Below are 12,122 nucleotides of genomic sequence, written 5' to 3'. Positions count from 1 at the left end.
AGCAGACAGCTTAAATCTCTGGTAGGGTCTCGTCTTCATGGGTGAGAAAGGGGCGGGGTTATCAAACATGCAGCAGGTACAGTGGCCCCGTGGCCAGGGCTTTGACGGTTTGACGGGTGCTTAATTTGAGCCTGTGGTTTCCAGTGCTCAGCACCAGCATTTAATTCTTAGCACCGGCGCTTGTGACAGTCTGCCACATGGTGGCATTGTCTGATAAAGTTAGGTATGAGCACACCAGCAGCTGTTTATTAATTAATATCCATTAACAATCACTAATATGTGCCACCCAAGCCAATCATATAGCTTTGGGGGCTTTGAACAGTATGACTTGTCACACTTGTAGGAGTGTGATGGTTAGTAGTTTCAATGGGACTGTAATTGGCAGCGCTGGCAGATGCAATGGATGGTGCAAGCTGCTCTGTCTTCCTGACAAGGACCCTGGCAGTTATTGTTTTACAAATTAGCCACTGGTCCACTGAGGGGTCCAGTTAGTGGCTGTCTTTTAATACAAAGCCTGGGGGTGATGAGGCAAGTTACCTTTGTTTCACTTGGGCTCACCGTGTTCTTGCTACACCACCATGGGTGGACGAGGTTCTCAACCGTTGCTTGAATTATGGTTGAACATAGCAACTTGCAAGGACTGTTTTCTACCTTTGTGTTGATCAGTGACAGAGAGACGGTTGGGTGGAGGTTTAGGGATTTAGCTCATTAACAAAATGGGCCTAGTAACTTGTTGCTGTAATACTAAGGCCCGGTGTCAGATGCGATAATTATCACACCCAAAAAAATCTGACACTGAGGTATTCAGAATTTATTGGGTGTGATCGCCTTTTCCGATTTTGCCCACAGAATGGGATGTAACATGTAGAATTTGGTGTTTCCTGAACCAAAATCCACATGTCCTGGTATTTTCCAGTATTTTTCCTCAAGTACATTTTGGCAGGTTTGATCTGAAGACATTTACATGTGGAAGACTGTGAGAGTATGGTGTTTGCTGCAAAATTCAGGGTTCCTGAAGCATTTACCTGCAACAAACCAGAAAACCTGGCTTTTTAAAATTCTATCAGTGGTGTCGGCAGCAATTGTGAAAAATTGTTAGGCCCCAGACTGTAGAAACCTACATCAAAAGTCGACTATAATCATATAACCTAGGTCTAGGTGCACTCTCTCCCGGCAGCTCTGCTGTGCCGTCTCTTGCCTCCAGACCCCGATCTCCTCCTTGGGAGGTTCGAGGCTGCTGCCCGCTCCTGCGCCTGCTGCCTGCCCTAACTAGGACCAGACTGCCTGCAACCACTGTAACCTTTCTCAGCTGTTTTTTTTCATATTTTTTCCCTCTTGTGCCACTGTTATTGTGCCCATCTGTGTCTTACTCTAATTCCACCACTGTTTTTATTTTCTCATGCCTGCCTGTTCCTTTTGCCTTTCGCCGCTGCTGCCCCTGCGGCCCCTCCCACCGGAATTCCCCTCCCCGAATTCCCCTGCTCTCGCATCCCAGCCTCTCCTCCCTCCCACCTCCCCTGCTTAGTGGCGGCCGCTTAGTGGTCGCGCAGCAGACGAGCGCAGCGGGCATGCCGCAGGCACGCTGAAGTCTCGCCAAAGGCAAGCCCATCTGCACCCGTCGGCGACACGGCCATTGCCAGGACCCCTGGACCTCCCACTACCCATCGCTACGACACCACCACCCTCCTCGCACTCAACCCTGGAAGGCTTAGAGAATGCCAACAGGCCTCACCGAATACGACCCACGGCCAGTTCTCCTGCCTCCACTGCTGCTAGACCCTCACCGCCACCACCGCCGACGCCAGTACCGGCAACACCCTAAAATCCTCAACGTACGCTCCGTACACAAACACGCTATGGAAAGCTGGAACCTACTCGACTCTCTCTCGCCCGAGATGACATTCTTCACAGAGACCTAGACCAAGGCATCCTCCGCCCTCGACATCAGCAACGCCATCTCAGATGGATACAAGATCCAGAGGAAAGACCTCCCCAACCACCCAGGAGGGGGCCTCGCCATTGCCCACAAGAGCACCCTCCGCCTCACCACCTCCAGTGAAACCTTCCTCTACGCCAAACACCTGCACTTCCAGATCCAGAGCACCCCTAAGCCACACTAAGAGGAACCCTAGTCTACAGACCCCCCGCCCCCTGAACACCCTTCACCACCACCATCACCGACTTCATCGCACCCCATGCCATTGCCTCAACAAACTACATACTCATTGGAGGCCTGAACTTCCACCTCGACAACCCCAGCAACCCCAACTCCACTATCCTTCGTGACAACCTCGCCAGCATCGGACTTAAACGACTCGTCAACACACCGACCCACAGAGCAGGACACACCCTCGACCCAATCTTCGCAGCAGGAAACAGCATACAATTCAGCCACACAACGCAGCCACCATGGACCGACCACCACTGCCTACACTTCGCCATCAACAAACGCAAGGCACCCAAACCAGCCCTACGCCCCCCACAAAGGAACTGGAGCAAGGTTACCGACGAGAAACTTAACTCCACCCTCACCGAGACAACCACACCTGGGCATCCAACGCAAAATGACGCAGCCAGGGAACTCCACACCTGGATCTCTGACTGCGCAGACGAGCTCGCCCCTCTGCGCAACCCAGACAAACAACGTCCCAGGAAAACCGCCTGGTTCACCACCGCTCACCAAGAAGCCAGACGCACCTGCAGATGCCAGGAGAAGAACTGGAGAAACACCAAGACAACTAAAAACCACACCACCTACAAGAACGCCATGACAGACTACCACAACCAGATCAGAGCCACCAAGAGGAACTTCATCCACAAAAAAATTCTGGCTAACTCCACCAACTCCAAGGAACTTTTCAGTGTCATTCAATAATTCAGCAACCCATGCAGCAAAGCCACAGACATCATCCCATCCCAAGACCTCTGCGACAAGCTTGGAATCTATTTCCATCTCAAGAACAAAAACAACTACGACAAATTAATCGACCATCCACCAGGCACCACAGACGCTCCCTGCCAAGCAGAAACACGAGCCAGCCCACCATCTCCAACTGGACACCGATCACGGTGCAACAGAAGATGCTAGGTGAGGAGGATTAAAAGGACTTCAAACTATAGAAAAAAATCTCAAGACGCAATGTGTGTATAAAAGTAGGCTATCCATTCTTTTTTAAATCCTTTTTCATTCCTTTTTTTGTTGTCTAAGAGCTCTCAAGATGTTTACAGCTACCATTAGTTTCGGCAGGATCAACAGAAAAACTGTGTGCAGAAGAAATGGAGCTTTCAGGACGAAGTTTTTAAAAACGGGCAATCGAGTTCAGAGCATTAGTCATCAAGAGGTTATATGCTACCACACTTTTATTATTGTGAGAGATAATCGCATTAGAAGAAGCATTAGTCGCCAAAGCGTGGCTCAAATTAGAATGCTGAAATTTAATCCGAAGGCTTGCATAGGAGAGGGAGTGGTGGAGCAAGTGACCGAGGTGAAGGTGATTAGCGAGATCGAAAAGAATAACGTGATGCTTTACCTATCTAGCTGCAATAGTGGAGAGACCCTGAGAGTTGGATCTATGGAAAAGATTGAATCTAATATATGTTCAGCTGAGTGTATGGAGAAGCTAAACTGTTGGTCCAGACCAAGATTGGCCTTTGAATCAATTAATGTAAGCACTTTTGGATGATATGGGGCATCTAGTCCGATTTAATGTCACCTGGAATAGTGAAATGACAAGTTGAAGCCAAGATGACTCTTGTGTATTTCAAATCCAATTGGTCAGCTTGGGGTTCCCTGAACACTAAAGCGATCTGTTAGAGGGTGGCTCCACCAAGTGAAGAAGTAGTCAGGTAGGAGACCGGCTAGGCAAAGAATGAGACTAATTTCTGGAAAAATAGCACACAGCCTAAAGAGGTGTTCCTACTATTGCGGGCACTCACTAATATTGAAACACACAAGATGATGGACGGAATGTTGCACAATGGCAAAACATTCACCCCCAGTGACAGATCTGGGTTTAATCCATCGTTATTTTGCTCACCAAGCCACCCCAGTTCATGGCCATATGCAAATCAGTCTTGACCCTACGCCTCATGGGAACAGTCCAGCCTGAACTGCCAAGCCATGTCTTCCCTGGACTGGAACCAAGCATCCTAGGACCGGTTTCTGGCTATCAGCCGTCTTCAGCCGGAATAGCTTGACTCCAGTGGCGTAGTGAGCATGGGACCCACGCCTGGGCATACCCTTCCCACATAGGGTGAACAGCAAAACACACAAGATGATGGACTGAATGTTGCAAAATGGCAAAACATTCACCCCGAGTCACAGATCTGGGTTTAATCCATCGTTATTTTGCTCACCAAGGCACCCCAGTTCAGACATGGCCATATGCAAATCAGTCTTGACCCTGTGCCTCATGGGAACAGTCCAGCCCGAACTGCCAGATCCAGATCTCTGTACTGGGGTGAATGTATGACATTGTTCTGCATTCTGTCCATCACTTGTTGTTTTTTGCATTTGTCACCCCGAGTGGGATGGGTATGCTCAGACGTGAGTCCCGGCTCTCCATGCCACTGGAATCAAGCTATCCAGGCTGATGAGGGCTGAAAGCCCGAAACCGGTCCTTGGATGCTTGTTTCCTGTTCAGGGAGGACCTAGCTTGGCATTTCGGGCTGGACTGTTCCCATGGGGCATAGGGTCAAGACTGATTTGCATATGGCTGGGTTCAAACTGGAATGGCATGGTGAGCAAAAAAACGATGGATTTAGGCCCAGATCTCTGTACTGGGGTGAAAGTATGACATTGTTCTGCATTCTGTCCATCACTTGTTGTTTTTTGCATTCACTAATATTGAACCATGGCAGGCACACAAGGAAAAAGTATATCTTCTTTAAACCAATATAATCTGTGTCATCATTGAACCAAGGAATATCATAACAACCCTGAGAGTCTGTTCGGAAAATTATACACCAATATGCACTAAGTATAATCGCCTATAACTCACACTGTGCGGGTGTCCATGGTTCACAAACGGGGCTTGCATGGTTTGAGGTGATAGGCTGCACAGTGCATGGAGGTCGAACATGCCACAATGCACCAACCTTGTGCACAATAATTGGCTCTCTCACATAGTGTGGTGCATGATTGGGAGTTTGACAGTGAGCTGCAAATGCACCCAATGAACATTTGAGCGAGATGAATGTATAATTGTGCAAAATCTTTCTGTGGAATCTCATTTAAATTCTTAGTAAAATGTCCTTTTAATTTCAGTTGCTATTTCATTCGTTTATTTTTGTTGTTATACATTCTCGTGTTGACTAGTACTTCAAAAAGGATTGTTGGAGGATAGGTCACTAATAAAGACTATTTAATTTCTTCTCCCTTTTCACACGATTCCCACAAATGTATACTGTGGTTACTCATATCTTAGTCAAAGATTGCTTGAAAATGTGAACAGATCTTCGCTGCTCTCAAAAAGCCAAACTTGCTGCCAAATACCTGAATACCAGTTATATTTTCAACCATTTATTCTACGCTCATTCCCAAAAATGAGAATTTATTTGCACCAACTTCTACTTTCTTTCTGTCTTTGCCGATCCTAAAACTTCTGTGCCTTAGATTAAGAGAAATGTTGCATCTCCAGGCCCCAGTCAAAGCCCATGTACCATAGGCAATGCGTCTAGGGTCATACTGATGCCCCTTTCTGGTGATACCCTAGTAGTGATTGCCATAAAGGATGATTGTAAGTGATTTCATAGAAAAACAATTTCCTTTACTATTACTGAGAAACCATTTCACCTAAATTGTTTAATGGAAATTTGCAGGATGAATGCCATTTACCATTGCATAGACCCCAATTCATAGAATGTCTTTTTTTTTTGTATTGGATTTTGCAGGGCTATTTTTAAGGTTTGAATGCAATGATTACATGCCTTAAATTCAGTTTTGTCAGAGGTATTTATTTTGTGCTTCTCTTTAGGGGACATTACTTCAAAGTTATATTTTTTACATTGTCAAACAATTACTTCTGATATTTTTAATTCACTGGCTCCTCACCGCCCATAAACAACATTGATCACTGACACCATCACAATCCCATAACATCTGCATCCCTTCCCCCAACAGAACTTCTCCACGCCAAAACGACACCCATCCCTGGCTCTTAAATTCCATCTTTCCCTGATCTAAAAGCCCCTTCTTCCCCTAAACCCCACCCGCTCCCTCCAAATCTGAACCTGAAAAATTCTTCAACCGCCTAAACTTCACCCATCCCTGACCCCTAAATACCACCTGTTCCTCAACACTAAAACCTCCTTATATCTCTAAACTTCACCCGTTCCTGAACCTTAGAAACGTCTTTCTATGAAAAAACCTTACCCATCACTGAACTCTTAAAACCTCCTCACCACCCGTAAACTCCACCCATCCTTGGAACTTAAAATCACCCTCACAATCCCTAAAGACCACCCGTGCCTCACCCCCTAAAATCCCTCACTACCCCTAAACATCATCCATTCCAGACTACTAAAAACCCTTCATCACCCCTAAACTCCACCCATTCATGACCCCTAAAAAGCTTTCTTCATCTAAACTTCACCCATCTCTGAACCTTTAATACCCTTCACCACCTTAACCTCCACCCATTTATTGACTTTAAAAACTCTTTACAGCCCCTATACTATACCCATCACTCAACCTTACATAATAATCACAGCCCTAAACTATGCCCATGCATAAATCCTAAAAACCTCTCAACACTCCTTCACTCCACCTACCCCTGAACACTAAACAAAAGCGCACCATCACTAAATTCCACTCATCAGTGAACCCGAAAAACTCCTCACAACCCGTTAAATACACTTATTCATGATCCCTAACATCCTCTACAAACTATAAACTGAAACAGGCAGCTATGGGCTGTACCCATGAACAGCTATCCTGCTACAGATGGCTTTGGACTGTACCTATGAACAGCATTCTTACAACAGGCAGCTATGGGCTGCATCCGGGGGGGCAGCTGACCTGCAGCATACAGCCAGTGTTAGACTGGGACTTTAATAGGTCGGAGTACTAAAATAAAAGTGGCCCGACTAGGGAATTTGTATGCTAAAAAGTACCACATGTGTGCCGATCGGGCAGTTTTGAACTTGTAAAGACACATGCTGTATAACTGTTTTGAAAGGTATGGAAGATTGCATGGACTTGAGCTTGCTGCAAACAAAGTTTATTTTAAAACCAGGAAAATCTACAGAAAAAATGGCTCACCAGACCAGCGGCGGCCTCTCTTAGAGCGGAGGAGCACCGCTCCCCCGCCACCACCAGCAAATAAAACGGTAATAAATCAAGTTTTAAACCTGTTTTATTTTCGTTTTATTTTAATCCCCTAGACGCATCCCCAAGACTCTGATAATTCTTGGGGGTGGGTCCAGGGGATGACTGCTGTTGGGGGAGTGATAGATGCACTCCCTTCGCTGCACATGAGCTGTTTGGCCGGCCGTCTCAGGGCAGCCAAACCGATCATGCACAGTGAAGTTCTCTCAAGCCCCAGCTGAGTTGCTGGGACTGGAGAGGGCAGGGACAGGCTCCCAGTCTGCCTGGGAGCGTAAGTTGCCGGTGCTCAGGCCAATCCTGAAGCTGCTCTCATGCAAGAGCAGCTTCAGGATTGGCTGCAGGGCAGGCTGGGAGCCTGGGCCCAGGGCCAGAAGCAAAAAGAGCGTGATGCGGCGGGAGATGGCAGCGGCGTTTAGGTAAGTTTAATTTATTTATTATATATATATATATATTTGTCCCAGAATGCTCCCCACCACCCTGCTCCCTCCTCCACTTTGGCAGGGGATGGGCTGTTACGGCACCAGACCATAAAACTGCCCTACCAACAGTCCAAAAACAGCCCACACACTGATTGATCTGTCATACCAGCCCATGTAATTTGAAAATTCTGAAATTAAACTGTATGATTAACGTGTATACTGTCTAACATTGCTGGTGCGTGTTGAAGTCCTAGCAGCCACCACGGGGCTAGGCCTAGGGTGACCAACCGTCCGTAAATTTCACGGACCGTCCGTAAATTGGACCTCACGTCCGTTGTCCGAGAAGGTTTCTTTAACGGATGCCTTTTGTCCGTAATTTGGGCCTTGCAGGGAACAGAGCTGTTCCCTGTGAGAGGCCTCAGCTCCCTGATGGGGCGCCTCCCACCTATGCTCCAGCACAAGAGCTCGCTGCCCATTGTCATTCTGTGTGGGGCTGATAGCCACATACAGAATGACAATGGGGCAGTTTGGGCTGCTAACATCGCCTGCCATTCCTGCTGAGTTCAAAGCTGCCCACAGGATCTCAAAGTCTACCAAAGCCGAAATGTGTTTTGTTTTCCATAAGCATAGATGGTGTTTGATACAAATCTGTGTGCAATAATGTTAATTTTAATGGCACATTAAGTGATAAGGTGACGCCTACATTCGCAAAAGCGTTTCTGTGTAAACTATCAAGAGACCTTTTGCAAATCTAAAATAAAAAATGCAGCGTAGTTAATGGGGGGGAAAAAAAAAAAAAAAGAAAGTTATGCAGAGAGTGGGGCTGCTGGCCCATTTGAAGCATTTAGAAACAAACAAACAGAGGCATTTGCACTTGTGAAAGGACCATGAGTGGGCTTGAAGGCTCTCCTGCCCCTCTCACACTCGGAACTCGGCCTGCTTATGAAAATGAGAATACTGAGACTTTAAAAGCGCATTTAAACCCGTAAGTAAATGAAACCCACAAGTTCTCAATTTGTAAACAAAAAAATGAGAGCCAGTGCTCTCTTCAGGAAGCGTCTGCAGCTTACACCCCACATTGCCCCTACCATGCTGCTGGTGATAATACAATGCATTTACCACACATCACACTCCTACAACTGTGAGAATTTGAATATTTTAGGCCCCCAAAGTTATAAGAATGCCTTGAGCTGCAGGTAATAGCCGTTTTTAATAAATATTGGATTAATAATTAACTGTTAACCCCCATCCCCCCGCACCTCTTGCTTTAGGAACTACAGCAGGGGTGAAGTTCTTGATGGGCCTCTTCTGTCTGCAACTCTGCAGACAAAGTCTCAGCTCATAATTAATGTGAAAAGGTGGGTGAGTAAGTGAAATAATTGGTAAATGGCTGGATGGATTAGTGAAAGGATGAATGAATGAGTGAAAGGGAGAATGGATGGATAATGAGAGGATGGATGGATGAGTGAGTGGAAGGATGGATGGGGGTATATAGATGGATGTATGGGTAGATGGATGGTTAAAAGGGTGGATGGATCAGTGAAAGGATGGATGGATGAGTGAAAGGATGGATGATGGGCGAGTGGATGGTTGAGGGTAATGATGGATGGATTGATGAATTGATAAGTGAAAGGATGGATGGATGAGTGAAGGGTGTTTATAAGGATGGATGAGTGAGTGAAAAGGAGGGTAGGTGGACAAAAGGATGGATAGATGATTGAAAGGGTGGATGGATGAGAGAAAGGATGGATGAGTGATGGGGTCAATGGATGGATTCATGAGTGTATGAATAAATGGATGAGTGTGTGGATGGGTGAAGGGTGGATGGAAGGATGGGTGGGTAAGTGAAAGGGGAATGACAGAGAATGGGAGAATGGATGGATGGATGAGTAAATGCAGTGGTGAATGGTTGGCCTGAATGGATGGGCAAATAGCTGCATGGGTGAGTGAAAAGAAGAATGTAAAGATGGATGAGTGAAAGAATGCACACATGAGTGAAAGGGAGGGTGAAGAGCTTGAAGAAAGGAAGGATGAGTGAAAGGTTTTAATGAGTGGACGGATGAGTGACTGGGTGGATGGATGAGAAAGTGAAAGGATGACTGGATGGGTGAAAGGGTATATGGTTGGATGGATGAGTGAATGGATGGATGTGTAGAAGAATGGATGGAGGAGTGAAAGGATGGCTTGGGTGAAAGGGTAAATGGCTGGATGGATGGATGAGTAAATGGATGGCTGGATGGAAGAGTTGAAGGATGAGTGAAAGGATGGATTCGGTGAAAGGGTGGATGGATGGATGGATGAGTGAAAGGGTGGATGGAGGGACCAATGAGTGAAATGATGGATGGAAGGATAGATGATGGATAGGTTTGCAAATGGTTGAAAAGGTTTGATGTGGATGGGCACAAAGACGGAAGGACAGAATAAAGACTGAATGATGGATGAAAGAATTAATAGATGACAGAATGTACATTTAAAATGGTGGATATCAGGGGTTTGATGGAAGGATGAATGGCTAGATCCTTGGACAAGAAATATCTGCTGGGGAGGGTTGTGATGACTTACTTTGCTTTCTTGGTGCCGTAAGAGCTTTATTTCAAAGTGGAAGGTATTTACATTTTCTGGCTACTCCCTTTCCTATGTGTTCCTATTCTGTATTTGCTGTGTGCTTACGTGTGGGATCTATTAATCATGCATATGACATTTTGAGTCACACCCAACTGGTACCTGAATGTTACACTCGTAATTGTAAATGTTTGCATGTTTTGTTTTAGGTGTGAAGTTTTAGGTGAAGTGTGAAGTTTTAGAGCGAGCCTCATAGTGCCATGAGCTGTGCTTGAGATGTATATTGGGCGACTGATCAGGGTGGTGGCAGCACCTTGCGATTTCGTTTGGGAAAGGCGAGCAGACTGCGAGAGCTTCTCTTTTGCTCACTCGCTCTGCGCAGCATTATTGCATTAGCTCATTTTAAAAATACCATTTTACACCCAATTGATTTAATAATTGTGATGTATGCTGTTTATTAACTGTACCGTTTTTTAATATCCTGTGCGCTGCTTCCCTGTCTCCCTGTGCCCCGTTCCACCGCGGCTTGCTAGTGCCGATTGCTGTGGAGGGCCAGGTCGGGCACCATCTTTGGTGAGTCCCGGACCCCTGGTGGACTCGAGTTAGCGGTCCAGCTCGGGGAGGGGCTTGGGCCTTAAATAGAATTGGATTCTGCCAGCCTGCGCGACTGATCAGGGTGGTGGCAGCACCTTGCGATTTCGTTTGGGAAAGGCGAGCAGACTGCGAGAGCTTCTCTTCTGCTCACTCGCTCTGCGCAGCATTATTGCATTAGCTCATTTTAAAAATACCATTTTACACCCAATTGATTTAATAATTGTGATGTATGCTGTTTATTAACTGTACCGTTTTTTAATATCCTGTGCGCTGCTTCCCTGTCTCCCTGTGCCCCGTTCCACCGCGGCTTGATAGTGCCGATTGCTGTGGAGGGCCAGGTCGGGCGCCATCTTTGGTGAGTCCCAGACCCCTGCTGGACTCGAGTTAGCGGTCCAGCTCGGGGAGGGGCTTGGGCCTTAAATAGAGATGTCCCTCAGAACGCGCAGGGTCTTGCGCAGCGGGCGCACCGTCTGTGTGCCGAAGGAGCGCCAAAGGAGGGCCCGTCTGTGCCCGTCCGTGCCTCGGACAGGCCCAGGGCCAGCCATTTTGCCCGCCTCCCCCCCGGCCGTATTGTGATTGCCAGGATCGGGTATTCCCGTAATGACCTTCTGAAGCTTAATCTTCCAGCCGGAGGGGGTATGTGTATGAAGATGGGGCGGGACTGTGCTGCGGTGAAGTGTTCGAGCTGTGGTTATCTTGCCCAGCCTCTTCTACCCCCACGATTAGGTAGTGGTTTTGATCACACGGCTATTAGGGCTGGGTTAATCAATGCTAGATCCATGGTGAAACACGCAGCTGACATTTTTGAAACACTTGTGGATGGTCAGCTTGAGCTCCTTTTCATCACGGAGACGTGGCTCACAAACTCGTGCGCTCCGATTATTGAACTTGCTGTTCCTAGAGGATTTAAGATCGCTAGAGTTGATAGGATCATAGGCAGAGGGGGCGGACTAGCTGTGATCTTTAAGGAGGGGTAGCACTTCGCCTCTGAGCAGTCCGACGCAGTGGTTGATGGAGAAATTCTCCACTTCTCTCTTACTATCAATCCTCATTTCACCTTGGGAGGTTCATTGATTTATCGGCCTCGGGGCCGTACTGGCCACTTTATTGATACTCTAGAGGAGTGCATAGTGCCACGGGCCCTGAGCTTCCCGAAATTTCTTCTGGTTGGCGACCTCAACATCCATGTAGATGTCTCTGACTCTACCGAGGCTCGCCGA

The 12,122-nt window shown here is 47.0% G+C and overlaps 1 protein-coding gene across 1 annotated transcript in view; it reads left to right on the top strand.

Annotated features, from left to right (window-relative positions):
- The window catches only part of LOC144754260 (protein CutA homolog), a 286,931-nt gene that overhangs the window by 75,995 nt on the left and 198,814 nt on the right, over positions 1-12,122 (top strand). The gene's annotated exons all lie outside the window — the stretch shown is intronic.

This window comes from Lissotriton helveticus, chromosome 5_1 (genome assembly GCF_964261635.1).
Source record: "Lissotriton helveticus chromosome 5_1, aLisHel1.1, whole genome shotgun sequence".
In the NCBI taxonomy this organism is placed as follows: domain Eukaryota; kingdom Metazoa; phylum Chordata; class Amphibia; order Caudata; family Salamandridae; genus Lissotriton; species Lissotriton helveticus.
Note: the sequence above shows the minus strand (reverse complement) of the source record. Positions and strands in the feature narration are given on the sequence as shown.